The sequence below is a fragment of the Cygnus olor genome, chromosome 8, assembly GCF_009769625.2.
Source record: "Cygnus olor isolate bCygOlo1 chromosome 8, bCygOlo1.pri.v2, whole genome shotgun sequence".
NCBI classification, from domain to species: Eukaryota; Metazoa; Chordata; class Aves; order Anseriformes; family Anatidae; genus Cygnus; species Cygnus olor.
Window position 1 is genome coordinate 20,321,743 of NC_049176.1, and position 18,613 is coordinate 20,340,355.

An 18,613-nucleotide genomic window follows, 5' to 3' on the forward strand; every position below is an offset into this window, starting at 1 on the left:
ATCTTTAACAATATAGATCTGAAGGTGCCACAGATCACCAAAAACAAAACCTTAGCAAACAAAATAGACTAGACGGTGTAGGAAGAAAAAGTAGCACAGGGTCACATTTCTGATTGATGCATTCAGTCCATATTTAGAATCACTTGACTTTGAATTAACAACAACAGTAGGCAGTGTATAGTCAGTTAATAGCACAGAAATTAAGTTGATTAGCATTGGCAGTATTTGATTGTGAAATGAAGTCATGAAATAGTGTTAGCCTAAGAATGATGGAAAACCAGGTAGTTCAGCACCAGAGCAAATGTCGCCGGTCAAAACCCTGACAAAAATGTCAACAGTGTATCATCAGCCATGAGGACTGTACTACCTGAGAAGAGTAGCTAGTATCAGAAGAAAACAGTAAGTAAAGTTATCGTTCCTGTATACGACTGTTCTGCAGCATTTGTTTAGACATCTGCTAATAAAAGGCAAGTAGTCATGAAAAATGACTGCAAGGATATTTATGAAGTTTGCCTGGAGCTGGTTCCTCAGTAATTGAGGTGACAAAGGCAACTGAGAAAGCAATGAAAAAGGCAATGGATGCGTTTATAAAGTGTATTAAAATTAAAATGGTTAATTAAAATCCTGAGGCTTCTCTGGACATTTCCTAATTCAGTCGGAAAAATTTATAATGAAGTGCAATTTTCTGTATTATTATTTCCTTCAGCAAAAAGGTTGTAAATAACACTGTGATACTGTTGTCTGCCTCTGTTTCATTCTTCGTTAGTATTATTTCGGTTTAAAAATCCAAGTCATTGCTATGCGCAGTAATAATAAAAAGACGTCTGTAAGCTGTAAGGTAAGCTTCCCTTTAAAAGAAAAATTCTCTCTCCAACTCCTATCAAACCATACTAAGGCCAGCTGTCCTGCAGCACCCTCTCGAGCCACTCACCACGTCTTGATCTTATTTACGCTGGGTGATTATTGATGAACCCATTTTCTTCTGATGAAAAAACTGCTCAGCAGGCATCATCCCAAACATGCTTCCATCAGGGGAAAGGGACTGAGATCTGCTTTTTGTGCTAATCTTCTTCCATTGCAGTGTCAGTGTCCAAGGTGCTCAAAGATCAGCGTGCACCTGTTCTCCCGCTGCTGGAGGGTGCTACACCTCACCACCAAATCCTTCCCCAGGACCAGTTCCCCAAATTCTAGCACTACCTTGGCACAGGTGAGACTGACTTGACGAGCCAAATCCAACTTGATCCACGTTTCCTGGATTTTGGACCCATTTCTCTGTTTGAATCAAGGCTCAGGAAAGAACTCAAGCTAGTGAAACATTTGTCTTGTTATTGCCTGTCTGGTTTAAGCAGCAATAAGGAAAGTGCTAATGACTATCAGAGCGGCCTTTCTGTAGAAGCACAGCAGCTGCATGTGGTACAGCATGCCAGTGCTGACTGTTACCATGGCCAGATAATTAGACGCAGCTGAGATGAATATACCCAAGATGCCTGTGAAGATAGCTGCGTGAACAAAATAATGAATCTACAGCTAAGGATCCAGAGGAGGATCCATGTGAATTGTACCTTGTGATTCCCAGTTTCTAGTACAGGGAACCAGTACTGGTATCTGACATGAGGATGCCTACAACATTATACTGCTCTTCCAGCCACTCTCAACCTGTGAGGACTTCTCCCTCATGACTAGCAACTCACAGCCAAACATTTGAATTTGGACAGACCTTTGAAAGGAATTAAACCCAGAGACTACGCAGGAAGAACAATTACAGATTTTTTGGCTATCACGTTATTCTGCATCCAGAAATTCTTTGCAGAAATAGATGAATTCAAACAGTGTTTTCATAAATAACACTGAACAAAACAAGGAAAGCAAAACAAGGAAAGCAAAACAAAGACACAAGTTAGATAGAACTTCTTTGCTAGCTTAAAAATGTACATGTCCCAGATTGATTGGTTAAAGCTTCTTTTTATAGCTTCTAGTGTATTTTTAAATGGCAAGGAATCATTCTGCTGCTGTAAGCAGAACTGTCAGTAGAAGAAAGCAATCTCAGGTTCACTCTTTTCAATTAATTTTGAGCAGAGTACATTTCTGTAGCATGTTCTAACATCTTTGAATACAGCTGGGTAAATGCCAAGATGCTTGCTAATGAAAATTAGTTTCATGTTGTGTTCTGTACATATAGTACCATTTTACTTGGAGAAAACATTTTCAATCAAGATATCAACTTCTACAGAATCTTTTCAAACAATTTCAGCAAATGCGCCTCAGCAGTCTGTTATAGGTTTGAGCTTTCCTTTCTTGACTTGAGGAGATATGAGCCCTCTCAGCTTTCAGTGCTGGACCATGGAGCCTGCAATATTGCCCACGAGTTCTCAGACCATTTTTTTTCCAGAAAGGCATAGCTTCACACCAAATTAAAAAGGAGACTCACTGAGAGACTAAGTAAACCTTGGACATACATTTCTCCACTGGCACCAACTCATACAGCACCTGCTCTTAATCATGCCAGAAGAGAAAAGCAGTGTAAATGCAAAGAGCTGAGCAGCATAATTGGGGCTGCACCAAATCATTATAGCATCAGCCTTAGTGAAGGAGGTGGACTTATACCTTCTTTCAGATCCAGCTGGCTCTGCACGAGAGAGAACTACCCCAGCTGCTCAACACCACCTTCCTTTTGTAGCACTGGGCTCTGCAGTGGGGCAGAAGCTTGCCTCCAGGTACTTCATAGTTAGTTTCAAGAAAAAATATTAGTGGCTAGAGTTACCGTGGCATGTTTACTTAATAGATGAGAAAGCAATCACATTGCCTGCTCCACTTGCCAGTGGAAGAAGTTGAAGCAAGAACGAAAGAGTTATAGGCCAGAGAGTTCTTTTACTGGCATAGCTGGACCAAGAAAAGAAGATTGTCTTCTGTAGGAGCAGAGATGCCCTCGATCCCTTCAGCATTTTTTCCCTTTGAGTTAGATCATAAATTTCATTTAACTCAACATTTACAACTTTTCCACTATCCAAACTGAAGTTTGAAATTGGATGCCTGAATTCAAGTAGGCTGTACATGCACCATGAGGGGAATTAGGATTCAACAAGCTGATGAGGCAGTGTCAGCTCTGGAGACAGTACTGGCTCCACCTGTGACAAACATGTTATTAGTGATGTAACACTGTCAACACAAAAGTAAATACAAATATTTATGTGTGCAGTTATTAATTTGATAACATATTCTTTGATCATAAAGACCTTTTTAAAAAATTCCTTTTTTGTCCAATTTTTAAATACTGTTGTGTAATAAATAACTCATAATTTCTTTTTATTCAGCCATACTTATTTTATTTTTTATAGCTTTCTGATATATTAGTAAGCAACTATTCAATTGGTAGTCAGAAAACATCATGTTATGAAGTCCTGTCCCACAGAGTAAAATGAACTTAATATATGAACAAAAGTTGAAAATAGTGAATGTGAGCCAAGGAAAACATTGCTGTTATGGAAAGAAATACAGACTTAGCATTTCATTTTTTTAATCCTTTTTCTCAAACTTAAAATAAATTGGAAAAGGGAATGTTCTAATCTAATCAAGAACTTACAAAGCAAGTGCAAATCAATGAAGCAATTCTTTTTATTTCCAGTAGAGAGTGAGTATGAGACAACACAGGATGTGGAAAGAAATTCAGGAGAGACATACATAAATTACATGTTACATAAACGTTGCACCTAGAACAATATATAATGCTATAGCTTAATTTTGTTTGTAAAACACAGGAAAATAATGGCTGAAAATTACAGGCATCTTCTCTGGCAAGAAAAGATTATAAAATGACATGACTTCCCCACATGCTGTTCTTCTTGGCTAACACAGCAATAACATTCTACTCTTTTAAATGAAAGTGTCTTGGACTTTGCCATTTTATTTATATTGCTTTAAAATCTACTTCCTAATACCAAAGCATCAGAATATAGCAACTGGCTATAGTACTTATGACTGGAGATTTGTTGAAGACCACAATCCAATGAACCAAATCCTCTGGGCAAAATTTGACTCCAACCAATTCAGTAGGAATTCAGTAAAACTGAACTCAAAAGGCAATTCTAAAAACCCCATGAAAGATCAATATATATAGTGTGTGAAAGACATACATATGTGTTTCAAAATAAACAATGCAGATGCTGGAGGGTTCAGGAAATTGCAATGAAATGCAGAACTGTGGGGATCAAGGCATATTCAAGTCAGTACTCATTATCACATGAACTTTAGAAAATGCTTGGTCATATAAGTACTTCACTTTGTAAACAAATGTTCCCACCGGAAAACTACCATCAATGGCACTACAGTCTGAGGAGAGAGAGAAGCATCAAAAATGAATTATCTATCAGTCACTAATCGAAAAATAGATATTGTGTGGGAAAAGTGACAATGTTCTCTAAAGACGTCTGTACCATGACTGCCAGCATTAAAGAAAAAATAAAAATAATTTTAAAAAAATGCCCAAGTCTGTGGTTGCAAAGCAAGCTTCCAAAGCACAAATAATAATGTGGATCTGAAAAAACAACTCAGGACCAGTTTGTTATATCAGTCTCAGCACAGAAATTATTTCTTTCTTACTGCATAAGGCATACATAAAAGGAGACAAATGAGCCCTTTATGTATGTCTGTCCTCCTGCCTGCTGTGGCCAGGATCCCATGATGGTGTCAATAGATGGAGCTCTCTTTGTTTCAAGCAGGAGAGTCAAGTTAGTTTTATAATTTCAAACTTCATCCATGGTCAGAGTAGGAGAAAATTGTATTGTACCTATCTCCGATGTGTTTATAGTGAATCTAGGACTAGAGATCAGGTAGTTTTTATCCTAATGCCTTTCAGATATGCCAAGATCACAAAAATATAACCTTTTTAATTTAGTTACTGACTGATAACTCTTATCAAGGCAAATCAATGCCTTTCTGTGCTTGAAACTTTAATTAACCTAATCTTAAACATATTTCAAAATCCCAGAAACAAGATGGAATGCTATGATGATTATGGAAAAAAGCCTCTTGAATTACACATATAGCAAAAATGGGCATCACACAGTCATTCCAAAATACTAGTATAAAACCCACACAGCAATGAAATATAATTCAAGCCATGTGAAATCATAGGAACAAACCACAATAATTCATACACCATATAAAAAATTCCAACCATTATATTGGTTTCATCTCTGCACAGAAAAACGTAGCTGGCTTTCTTAGAATTGCTTAATCCAACTACCACATTGCTGAAGATACAGACGCAAAGAGACATTGACATGTGCTAGCTACTCTTAGAGAATATAAACTCTTGGAGAGTATTGAATACATAACCTTGGTACTGACACATGACAAAGCATGGGTTACCACATCTCTGCTCTTATTTTGTAAGCTGTGTTAATTAGCTGAAACTACTTTGTGTACACAATGCCTTTTTACCTCACTCCATTGTTTTACTGGGTACACAACCCCTCAGACTGATTATTTGTGGTTACACTGTCTGAAACAGTCACAAAGTCTGATAGCCCTTGCTTTTTGCATGTAGCGTGTCAGAGGTATACTCCCAGTGTTATTAATATTGCCCCTGCTAACAAGCACATGCAGGAAAGCATTTGCAGGATGAGTAAGGGTAGCACAAAATGACAACACTGTTTATTGTTGTATCTCAACATGGACTTGTTGGCTCTGCTTTGGCTGTACACAAAGAGAATTGCCTGATCCAATCATGAGATGTCATTATCATATTTTATCCACAGGCTGTGGATGCTGGCACATCAAAGAAGTTAGCAGACCCGAACTGTAATCAGCACCCGATCAGTACAGCTAAGTCCCTCTGGACTACTTACTTCACACTTGGGGGAAAAAAAAAAAAAAGAGAGAAAAAAAAAAGGTAAAGACATCCCATTTTGGTCCTATTAACAAGTCTTTTTAGTAGTAAATTCAGCTTCCACATGCAAATGATATTCTGGAAAAGGAACAGGTGTAGTTTTACCTCTTTATAACGGATTTGGGAGAAGGATGATAACAGAGACACTTGCTTTGCACAGATGCCACCACCTTCTGTAACAGAAGGAAAATGATGGCATTGTAATCACTAGACTAATACATATTCCATGAAGTCTATTAACAGATAAACAGATACAAGTATAGGCATTGTTAGGGGCACTGCACTGGTTTCTGGAATGGTCCCTTACATCAACATCTAGTTTTATTAGCAATAATGGAGCTACATATAAACTGTGGAGTGAATTCAGCAGCGGAAAACACTGTCCACAAAGCAACATGCGATGTTATAATTCAGCTTTCTAGCAATATCACCCAGCATTTCTTATTCTTTCCTCACCTTTCCAGTTGATTATTTTAATCTCTGGGCAAATTGCCTGTCTAGGTATAAATCAGGTTACATCTCACTTACACACTAGGTTCATGTCCGCTGTCAGAAGGGGAGTATGGGAGTATTCACCTTTAAAATGTTCTCAGGAGTATCTGTTTGAAAACACAAATATTTCTTTCAGTATTTTTAGATAAACATCTCCTTTTGATGCCTAAAAATTCATGCCATATAACCAAGTGCCCAACTTTGCCCCAAAAAGTTGTGTTCAGAAAAGAAACCCTATAAAACCAACACCAAGAGAATGCCAAATAATATTAACTTCTGCAATTATTGGATCAATGAGTTGCAGAAAAATAATGCTCACATAAGGTCATGAACTTCAGCATGATCCCAGTAACCAGCCGGGGAGGCACTGTGACTCAGAGATCTGTCTGACTCACAGCACCTCCTTGGCTTCCTTGCATTCTGGCATGTGGCAACTTACTTTTAGCCCATCACAATCACCCTGCATTTTCTCCACTTTTGGGGAAGTGAATTGAAAGACAGGGGGAAAAACTCAGAATACTCTCATTTACCACATGATCAGCTGTATGACTGGGCCCGTGGCTGTATAGCATGCATGCTGTATAAGAATAAAATGTGTTACTGCTCAATCTTACTGCTAAAAGCATGTGAATGGCTATTAGACAACTGTTCCCAAGATCCTGTTTCTGACACAGTATCTAACAGAATAAATTGTTCCTTTGATCATCACACCTAATTTTGGACATACAGAGTATTAATTACTTTAACCCAATAGCACTGAACTCTACAGTTTACTATCATTACCTATGTATTTTATCCATACCATTCAGGTTTGTATGACCTCTATCATATCTGCTGGGCAGATGCGTTATATGAGTCACAGTCCGGCCCTGTACAAGAAAACATCTTTTTTAATTAATGCCAGCCCTGTAAACTCAGCTGACATCCTTGAAAGGTGGCTGTGCTCTTTAGCCCAGGCATCATCAAGTTACTAAAGTTTTAATAGTACAAATACTAAGTTTTATCAACAGCTCACTGAATTTAATGAGACTGTAGCTATTGGTTTAGAGGGATTTGGATGCAACTGAGACCTGTGGAACAAAGGAGTACACTAACTTAGTGCTATATGTGGGAGAATATGAAGCCAGTGCAATTACAGTGGCGACCAGAAATCAATGAACAAGCCTTTTCAGGAGGGAGCAATGCTATGGGAGCTGTTCTATCACCTGTAAGGCTGAGAGAGCTTAAACACACTAAAACCTCACCTGCTCATTAAATGATCAAATTGTAAGTTGTCATGCAGCTTTAGTGAGCTGTAAAAAATTTAGATCCATGCACAGCAAATCTATAAGTAACTTGGAACTGGGTCCAGATTTATTTCCATGTTTTATAAGTTTATAAGGTCTTTTAACAATTTTGATCTAACTTTTGAGTTCGTTAAAAAAAATAGTAAACTATTCATCTGTTTCATTAAAAGCATTTTGATACAGCTGTTCATCCTAAAACAGAAATAGTATTCTCATGACGTATTAGACACTGAAGACAGCTTTAAACTCTCCAACCAAAATCTTTGTGTTTCCAACAGATTAAACTACCTTATGTTGCAAAGTCTTTGTAAAAAAAATTTATTGAATAATTCTACAATTCACCAGCCATCAGCATTTCATATAAGTTGTTTGCCTCTTCTGAAAATCCCTCAGTATAGACCATATCTTGTAGCTTGTAAAAAAAAAAAAAAATGTTTACAGAGCTGGATTCTGACAGCCCAAGAACAGAAGCAATGGAGACTCTGTGGAAAGTTTTCAACCAGCTGCTTTCCTTCTTAGGCCAAGGAAGTTCCAAATTTCAATTTCCTGTTGTCAGTGGATCATTCCTGCCATTATTTCAATGAACATGTCCTACATGACTATTGGAAACACTGTATGCCAGGTTTCCTAAGCAATTCCTTAAGACCCATTCTCATTTCTTCCTCAGTCCCTCCCTTTTCTTCACACAGTGCTTAGCCTTTTTTGGTGGTTATGATTTATATTTAAATTATTGCATATTGCAGTAACTCATCTTTTATGTTGTTTAATGGCTTCTTGAAGCCATGGTCAAAATATACTCCAACATTTGTCTCAAGCATTCCCCACAAAAGCTGTGTGGTCTTTCATAGCTTCCTACTACTTCATTTTGCTATCAAGTTCATTAATGTCAATAATGATTTCTGTGGCACTCCTTGCATTGCGTCCTCTCCCTTCTTTTCTTCTTCAAAATGTCTCATTATTTATGGAAATTTTAGAAACTCTGCATTTCCCCCTCCCTGACACCTTTGATGCTTCTGCCACTGGAAAAAAAAAAAAAAAAAAAGCCTTTATGGAAGGTTTGTCATCATTTCCTTTTATAGCTTCATCTTCTCCTGTTTCTGTTTCTTCTCTTGTTCCATCAATTCCTCTTTACATAGTTCTTTCTTATTTAAAACCTTTTTCATTTGAGATCTTGGCAAATCATGCAAACTCCAAGCTGGAATCTTTTCTTTTTCACCACACGCACAACCATATTCTGACCCCAATTCTTTGCTAACAGCAGAATAAAGCAACTAGGTAAGACACAAATGTTAAGAATATAATGAAAAGCCATTACAAGATTTCAGTTGACTTTCTTCACGGTTTCTAAGAGTAAATCATTACACTTTAATTATGAAAATAATACATTGCCATTTTACAAGAAAAATGGTTTACTAAAATAAAACCATAGCCACAAGGATATTAACACACTAATTTGACTATGCACAACATACTTGTTATTCACAAAAACTGTCATACAATGAAAAAGGCAGTAATCTAATAATCCAAGAAATAGTAATAATTTAGTTACATGGGTTTATTAGCAATGGAGAGTTTCAGAAAGAAACTTAATTAGAGAAAAGTGGGGAAAGGTTTAGAAGGAGGGAGTAACCTGTGCTCGGATCTCCCTACCAGGCAGTGCCTCAAACTCTAGACTATAGCTTATGCTTCTTTGCTCCAAATATCTCAAATCATATTCCAGAAAGTAGCACATCTTTATGGAAAGCCTAAACTTCTTAGAACTTTCTCCTGGGAAGCTCTTGGCCTAATTCCATTTAATCAAGAGAAACAACTAAATCTAGGGTTATTTTTTGTTAGCTGTTTGATGCTGTATTTAAGCAGTTTTTCAGCAGCAGCAGGATGCACTATGCAGACTCAGAAAAAGCAAGTCAGTAACTCAAGCAAAATGTCCATACTCATTTAGTTGTAATTCTGCATAATCTTTTTATTCAGGGAAACATTTTTAAAGAAAAACTGATATTTTAAAAAAAAAGCCTGAGTGATTATGCTACCTTTTCTCTGTTGAGAACTTCACCTATATGTCTAGTTTATCTTGCATGATGTAATAATATCCTTAAATTACGTCAGAAGCAGGTTGAAGTGAAATATCAGACTGTATGTGGAAAATTGACAGAATATATTTATTACCAGAGACTGAAAGTTTAGACAGCAGTAAAGACAGATTAAAATAGCACCTCTCTTAAAGAATAAAAATAACAATGTTGTCATAAAACCTATGCGAGCAAGGAACAAGAGTCTTTGAGCAAGAAGGCAGCAATGAATTTCACAGGAAAAGCACAAAAGAAAGAGATTTCAAACCACTGCAATCACTAAAAGTAATGAAATAAAGAACTGCAACTATATTTTCCTCTGAAGCAAAATTGTTTCTTAATTCCACTTAAATCAGTGGAAACTGTCTCTAGGGAAAAACGTGAAGTATTGGAACAAATTGAGAACATATTTTTGAAAAGCTCATCAAGGAAGCAAGAAGAAATGATTTGGTGTATTCAAGGTACTGACAATATACTTAAACAGTTGTTTTGAAAGCTTGAAATTACTTTTTTATCCTTCCGTCTTCACTTAATTAGTCTTTATGGCCTTGATTTTGCTAAGTCCTTATGCAGACTGTGAATAGAGAAAAAACAGGCCTCAAAAAAACTCTTATTCCCCATGTCAAATAGTATTTTAAAATAAGGGCTCAGATCTGAATTCAAGTGTTGTTAAGGTGAAGTGAGAGACAACAGCATTCCCTTGAAGCAAAAGCTTAATATAAATTTGGTCCTGAAATAGTTGCCAAAGTAAATTGATTATTTTTGTGGTATTGAGATCACTGGAATGGGAATCATTACTAGGTGGAAGTAAAACAAAAATTTCCATCCATATTCTGAAGAAAGTGGTCGTTATTTAGCCATGTCAGAAAGGAATTAACTATAGGGATTTACATATTCACCCCCCACTTTTACCCTCTCCCCCACTAGGCCATCACACCCCCAGACTAACCAGCTGTGCTTCTTTCAGTCTCCATGCTGGAAATTACCATTTCTTAAGATGCACAGACCATAAAAAATTGCCATACATGGCTTCATGAGACTAAGGAAAGTGGGACTCACCTCAATCCTTTTACCTTTATTTTCTTGATCTGCGTACTACGCCAGTGATGACTAAATCTGTTACTTAGATTCTATCCTCAAGAGTACCATTATTTACATTGCTCTTTATCTGTTCACTCCAGCAATGGCCATGGTAGAATTCCTATTATATTGCCCTTTATCCACTCACTTCAGCAACGACCATGGTAGAATTCCTACTTTATGACTAACAGATAATTTTGTCTCTTTTTCTTTTATGGCTTAACCTTCAAGAAAATAACTAAGGTCTTAATACTGCAAAAAGACAGAGCAGTATAATAATTTGTTGCTGTGACAGCAGGTTCCAAATTCCTGTTCTTCAGAAAAATTAACAAAATGAACTCTAGATGCTTGACATTAATTTTCTATTGAATACGCAATAAATCTAACAAAGAAAAATCCAATTCTCTGATATGTTGCTCAGCACTCCATATGTCTTCTCCGAGACTGAAACACTGCCATAAACCTGGGCAAATCCAAAACTAAGTGACTGCAACCAACAGTAAATTCAGCCAATGAAAGAGGACCATCTCTTCTTCATCTAGCACAGATATGAAAATTGAGGATTCATGTTTACATGTTCGATAATGGAAAAACAAAAGAGAAAATCCTGCAAGAGTAAAATGAGGCTGTTAGGATATGTAATGCAGACAATCCATCTCTGACTTTCTGCTACTCATAAACTAATCTCAAAAAAATCTCCAACCTCTATTTTACACATCAATTATCTTGCGTACGTAACCACTGCAAGGCATTGTAAATATAGAGATAGTAAGGCACACCAATACTTTAGTAAGGTACATGAAGTGAAAGTTTCAAAAACAGCCACTGTCAATGAGAATAAAAAGTTGTCAAAGTCATTGCTAAGTCTTCAAGGCATACCTTGAACGAAGTTTCCAGTGTGCAGCACTTTACTGGGATCTGTCAGAGACAAGATCATCAGACAGGCAGACTATTAACTGAGCTGGATATGTAGTGCCTGTGCTTGTTCAGTTCCACATCGTCTATAATTTCAAACTGTTTTATAGAACTCATCCACCAAAGATACTAAAACAAAATTGTAACAAGGTGAAATAATACAAAGATGAAGAAATGCATTTCAATTCTATAAGTGGGTGTTTTTCTGATAAAACAAGGTTCTTAATTAAAATTGGAACTATAATGGTCAACACATTTTCCAATAGCATTCAAGCTGTGTCATTAACTGACAGGTACATGATTGTCTTACAGCAGCTCAGTGTGATGAAACAATGATTTTTCATCTGCTTTAATAAATCTTTTTTTTTTTTTCAGTTGAAAACTTTCCTACTTTTCCATTAAGATCCCCATGGGAAAAAAAAACTGTAAAATGTTTACAAACTCGCTCATCTTCAAGGTAATAAAATCAGCTCCTCATATGCCTAAGGTAAAACAAGTACAAAATATTTGAAAGATTAGGGATTTGGGGAAGCACTGGATAACTATAAAAATTGTTTTAGCACTTAGTAAAAAATGAGCTTTAGCAACAGGTCGAAGAACAGCATTCTAGATAGTGGCTCGCTATTTTGAAATAAAAGGCAATAATTCCCACAATCATTTTATGAGGCAAAGATCTGATTTTTGAGAGCATGACAATCTTGACATTCTAAATCTGCATCAAAAAACCCCACTGCTATGGCTGAGAATTTGCTTTCATTTCTTTTCTATTTCCACATTATTTTTTTTTGAAAAGAGAAGGTTCTAATTTTATCAAAATGCCTATGATTTAAAAACAACCAAAAAAAAATATTTAGACCACATTACAATCAAGCTCGTTTTGATACTTTAACTTTTCCATAAAGCTGCAGTTTGATGGATAAAGAATTTTTCTCCTGACACTTTTCAGAACTACCAGTGGAAAGAAATACTGAATTCTTCAAGGATTTAATAAATACTATGTGAATTCCATTTTTAAATGGGGACCTATCCAGACTATCCACTCCAGCTGAGACAAATGGCATCTTCTCAGTCTAGTTATTAACAAATGGTTGTAAAGCTGTATCAACCCCTAAGTCCATAAATGAATAAAAGGTATTTATACCAATTAAAATAAAATAAAATTTGATAGCTTTGTCTAGACACATGAATTATGCAAGTATATCTACAATTAAAATATATTTCTGTAGTCAATGCTAAAAAAAAAAGCATCAAATATCTGTTTATAGAGATAGATAAAACCGCTGTGGATATTGCCCCAATCTAGTCTCCCACCTAGCACCTCCTGACCTGCAATAGCATGTTGGGCAAGTATTCCTCATCTGTTTCACTGTGAAGAAACCACAGCTTAAACAATTTTTCCATTGTAACTGATCCAAGGTCACACATCTGAGCTGTGCTAAAGAGACTTAAATCCCAGATGAAACCCAAGACTGAGGGTGAAGGAGCTACAAAGTAGATCCACAAACCTGTCTAGGAGGAAGCCTAAAATTTAATACAGATCTCTGAAATATTTATGTCACATTTGTTTGTAATACCATATGGAGATTTATCAGAGATGAAGAGATATGAAGAGTGAGGGACAAGCTAAGAAAACAAGCAAAATTTAGTACATTTTTTAATATTGATAACAACTGCAGGCTCAACAGCTTATAGCAATCAGTTGCATAGCAGCAAAAGTAGAATACAGTCAAAAAACAGGCAACATACATTTCTTTACAAAACAGCTTTGTTTTGGGAAAGAAGCCCAAAATGTTTCAGAAAGGTGTTTCCCCTCAATTAAGGAGTCTGAGTTCAGACTTCCAGAATACACAGACCACAGCTGCAGGCCTGATCCAGCCGGAAGTATACAATGAATTGTCTCAGTAATAAGCGTATCACTCAATTTCTTTTCTCCACACAATTTTTATGACTAACAAGGGTGCTGCTGTCCTTTACAAATGCAATATCACCTTTAGAGAATCTATTAAGTTTCAGAAACTGGAGTCTGATAATATTTTAAATAATGCTAATAATATTGCATCTTCTTCACTTGTATAAACCGTAGTCTTGATGGTTTTTTCCTTACTCAGCCATACAGCCAAGGTCCATGTTTCCCAGTCTCTCAATTATTTCACAAACAAAAAATAACACTCACTGATACCAGCTGTACCTACTCCAAAATCTTGCTGCTTGTCCCAGTATTGTGGCTCTCTTGTCATTTTGCAGTCAGCCCCTTTGATACCTGGGCTGCCTTTCTGTGGCTACACGGGCCTAGGAAGGCAGGGGACAGCTCAATGTGCACACAGAATGTCCCTCAGCATGAGAGCAGAGGCAACAAAAGGGCAGCCACCCAAGCCCAGGAAACAAACACAGGAGATAGGGGACAAAGCCTAGTCTAATCAAGTTAATATGTGCTTTCATGAGCCCTTATCCATCAAAGAATCAAGTATGTACTCACTTTAAGACACAGTTAAAATTAATTGTGTGCTTAAATGCTTTGCACATAAAATAAGACTGGGACACCATCCCCTGAATTAGGTGTTAAAGCTCCTTACACAATCACGGAAAGAATGAGGCCCATCAGGGTGGATTCAAAACAACCAAATGCAGAAGCAAGCATCTTGTGTAGTCAGGAGTTCCAGGAAAAGCAATCTCAAAGAAAGAGCCTCCAGAAAGCCTCCCCACACATGGGCTGGGCAATAAAATCCATTCAGAGGAGAGGAATTCCTAGGAACGGATGATACCAGGGGCTCAAAGACTTAGACCTTTTGAAAACAAAGCAATGCAGTCAGATCCTTCTCCTTTCAGAATGCCTCTCTCTCCTGCCACCTGGTAGCTGAGAACAAGGCACAACCGTCATGACTGTACCAGGGCTCCATGCAGGCAGTGATCATGAAAAGAGTAATCTTGTTAAGAGACCAGAGACTGTCACACACCGAAGATGACAAGAAGAACAGGATGTTCAGGCAAAGGCAGAGGAGGCTGCTGATTGAAGGAGAACAGCACGCAAGATACATGTTCCTTTTACACAGACACAGTTTTCTGTCAGACATCAGCTTTGGTAAATTCTCCCAGAAGCTGCCCTAAATCAAATTCCAGGACACATCAGTAATGTCCTGCATTTGATGCAGCCAAGGTCCCTTGGAACCATGCCCTGAAGTTACTCCACATGTTATCTATTGAGTTTCATATCCTGGAGAAGAAACGGCGCTGCTTTATCTGTGGCTAATCAATCAAACTAGATCCAGAAATTATGGTCTCCAGAAATATATCTAGCACAGAGTGATTGATGTCTCCTGTCTGATCAATAAACCTGTGAAAGGATGAAATTAGAAGATGCAGATGTAAACATCTGCAGGGTTCTAAAGCAGGCACCTAGATTGCACCTCAGTCCCATTATAACATGACAAACTTCTCTCAGGACTCATCCATACTCCCTAAGAGATTATAAAATTTGTATGATATTCCCCAGCACCAGCTGGCTCTGTAGGAGAGTTCAGTTAAACGTTTCCCAGACAAAAAACAGCCATCTCCATTTGGCAGCATAAAAACTCTGCAGGCATCTGTGCACAGTCTTCTCTCCAAATCAGTACTCTGAAGACTCAGGTGGCACATGAGCCTTGTTCAGAAGTGTAAAAAGATTATCTATTTGACACTAGATCATAATTTCTGATTTGTAAACCATGATTTATAAAAATCAATTATTATTTTTTGTCAGTAGAGCTTAGATATAAGTTGCACTGCACAAGGACAACATGCATTCTAGCTTGGGACTGGTTTCCAGTAGGCTATGGTCAGGTCTCGTTCTCAATCAAAATACCACAAACACTATCATTCTTCTCAAAGTGGAATCATGATCTTAAAACACTATTTGAAACTAAAAGGCTCTAGGGGAAAACTTTCCAGAAATTCTTTACTGCACCTTAAAGCTTTCATGTGCAAACCTACACAGTGCTTGTAACATGGACCAAGAGTTACAGCTGGGAGCTAACCCCGGCCTCACTTGGCCACCCAACCACAGCAGCTATGCCCCTCTGACAGTAACTCTTGGACTAAAATTCCAGCAATGCTGAGCTTCTCAGATTACAACATGGTGGCTAAGAAAATGCATCACCTCACCTTATTCCAGGAAGCCAGGGGTTGCCCCATTTAATTACTCAACAATTTGGCTAAGCTGCTCTTCCCCAAACAACATTAATCTTTCCTTACCGCTCAGATGAACTATTTATTTATCACCGTAGATAACATCTAGGTTTTACAGCGGGAAAGTTTTGACATTGCTGAGGTCATAAAAGATAGAAACCCATTTGCTCATTGAAGTTTTCCATGCTAACTTTAAACTGAGTATTGGAATGTATTTTAATTATGACTTTAAAGTAATTTAATAAATGCAGAGGTTGTTCTGAAAAAGCCACGTCTCAAGAATGACTTGTCTACCTTTATTTGAGTTCAAGAAGTCTTTGGACAATGCTCAGACACACAGTCTGATTTTTTGGGTGGTCCTTTGCGGACCCAGGAGTTGGACTTGACAATCCCTGTGGGTCTCTTCCAACTCGGGATATTCTATGATTTAACAATGTATTTTCTTTCCAAGGCAGACCTCAAGATTAAGGAAGCAAAGCCACAATGGAGAGGCTGAGAGAACTGGGGTTGTTTAGTCTGTGGAAAAGGAGGCTCAGAGGAGATCTCATCGCTCTTTACAACTACCTGAAAGGAGGTTGTAGTTGGTCTCTTTTCTCAGGTGACAAAGGATAAGATGCAAGGAAATGGCCTCAAGTTGCACCTGGAAAGATTTAGACTGAATATCAAGAAGAATTTATTCACAGACAGAGTGGTTAGGTGTTGGAACAAGCTTCCCAGGGAGGTGGTGGAGTCACCATCCCTGGAAATATTTAAGAGCCATGTGGACATAGAGCTTATGGCCATGGCTTATTGCTGGACTAGTAGTGCTAGGATCATGGTTGGACTTAATGATCTTAAGGGTCTTTTCCAACATAAATGAGTCTATTATTCTAAAATCCAATTTGGGGGCAGCTGGCCTTACACCACGCTAAGATCTGAATAAAATAATTAAACAAAAAGCTTTTTTTCACAGCAATTTAAATCATTTACCTTGCTCAAAGGTATTGGCTGAGGCTGGCCACCTCTTTGGCAACATCTTTGTTGTGCAAAGCGTACTTGAGCTTACTTCTGCAGTTCAGCAACTGTTCTGGTAATGCAGCGACTGAGAACCACTGCTAATACTCTTTCATTTTACTGGTTGTTAAGCTTTGAATTTTATAATGTTCTCCATTTGCTGATATCTTTATTAGCTCAGCTGAACTCATTTTATACTCATTTGTCAGATTATTATGACTCATATATCTGCAAATTGTCCTCGTGCTTTGTGAGAATTCTGCAGCATGGCCATTCTGACATTTTCAATACATAATTATGTTTTGGTCTAAGCATTTAACATGAGCTTACTTTTCATATTTTATTAGGATTTTTACAAAGCAATTAGCATGCTCACCTAATCACAGGTTGATCTCTAAGAAGTTGAGTCAGTTCTTTGTATAAAAGATTTTTAACTGTAAAAAATTATGATGACTTGGAAAAATGAGACAAACTGCCTTAGAGAAGCACTTTGTATTAAGACATAAAAAGACCATCTTAAGCTAACATTACAACAAATAAAATGCTTTTTCCCCATTGGGATGGTCTAACGAGACATTAATAAGGACTGCAGTTGACAAGGTTCAGCCCAAACTGAACAGCAGAGCAGTGTTACTCTACGTGACAGGGTTAAATAAGGCTGGACATTGAAATAACTTTTTTGTAGCACCAGTCATGGCTCCACAGGTTAATGGGTGAAGAAGCTTTGAATTTTAAACACCAAAGTTCACTGAAGAACATTCTTTGCAAACTTCTGAATCAAGTCACAAGAAAATAGCATACAGCTGCTATGCATGAGCATATGAATTTGCACATTCTTGTCGGATAGGTATGAGGTAGCTAAAGGTAAGCATATAGACATGTTTTTGGAAGTACAACTTACATTTTGTCATACAAAGTATTAGTTTCACTTTGGTCATTGCATGGATGTCCGCATTTAACCAATGAAGATGAAGGATTGGCACCATTATTCTTCAGAAATATCACTGGATCTTTAATTATCTCTGTTGTCCAAGGATTTGTCGTTCTACATCTGAGTCAAAACAGGAGGACCACAAGCAGTCTTGTACTTCCTAATGTCCTTCTGCAATTCCATTTCTGCTAGAAACAGAACAGTACAAAATAAAGTAAAGCTACTACAGGAAACATCATTTCCTGAAAGACTATTCTACAAAGTTCTCAAAAGAATTTAATTTCACCTCAAGACCATGTAATCTGTAAGCTTTGACATAATCACAGTTCAGGGCAAAAGGAAAAAAAGATAAATGTTAAAAATATATATATATATAAAATTTAAAAGGCTGTAATCCTGGAAGATTAAATGATGTTCTGTTCATAGTCAGCTAATTAAGTAAAAATAGTTTTATGTGAACACCAGAAGAGGAAAAGTCCTTTAAATTATAAACTGTTCTTTCTGTACTAACTGAGGAAAAAAGCACCACAACATGTTTAACAGCATCACTCCAATGAAATTAAAGCTGCTCAACTGCAGAGGCAGGCACACTCAAAATCAGATGGAAATCCAAATACCTGTTTTGCAGAGCAGCTTTGCAGCACTAACCCCTAATGATTGAACGAGTCTTGTTTTCTTCTCCCTCTGAAATACAAATATTCTTTTAGCTTTAAAAAATAAATTAATAAATAAATAACAAGTTACTTTTCCATGACTATTGAAAGAGAAGAGCTGTATCTATCTTCCAATGCTCACTGAA

At 37.2% G+C, this 18,613-nt stretch overlaps 1 long non-coding RNA gene across 2 annotated transcripts in view; it reads right to left on the minus strand.

Annotated features, from left to right (window-relative positions):
* Nucleotides 1-18,613, minus strand: part of LOC121074028 — a 44,278-nt gene that overhangs the window by 16,165 nt on the left and 9,500 nt on the right. The window contains exons 3-6 of one of the 2 annotated variants that reach the window (XR_005822059.1): nt 18,432-18,498; nt 17,785-17,999; nt 5,993-6,060; nt 3,501-5,852 (exon numbers count right to left, since the gene is read on the minus strand). This is a non-coding gene — a long non-coding RNA (uncharacterized LOC121074028). Of the gene's footprint in view, nt 1-3,500; nt 5,853-5,992; nt 6,061-17,784; nt 18,000-18,431; nt 18,499-18,613 lie in introns of those variants that run through there. The other variant, XR_005822060.1, reaches the window with a different exon arrangement.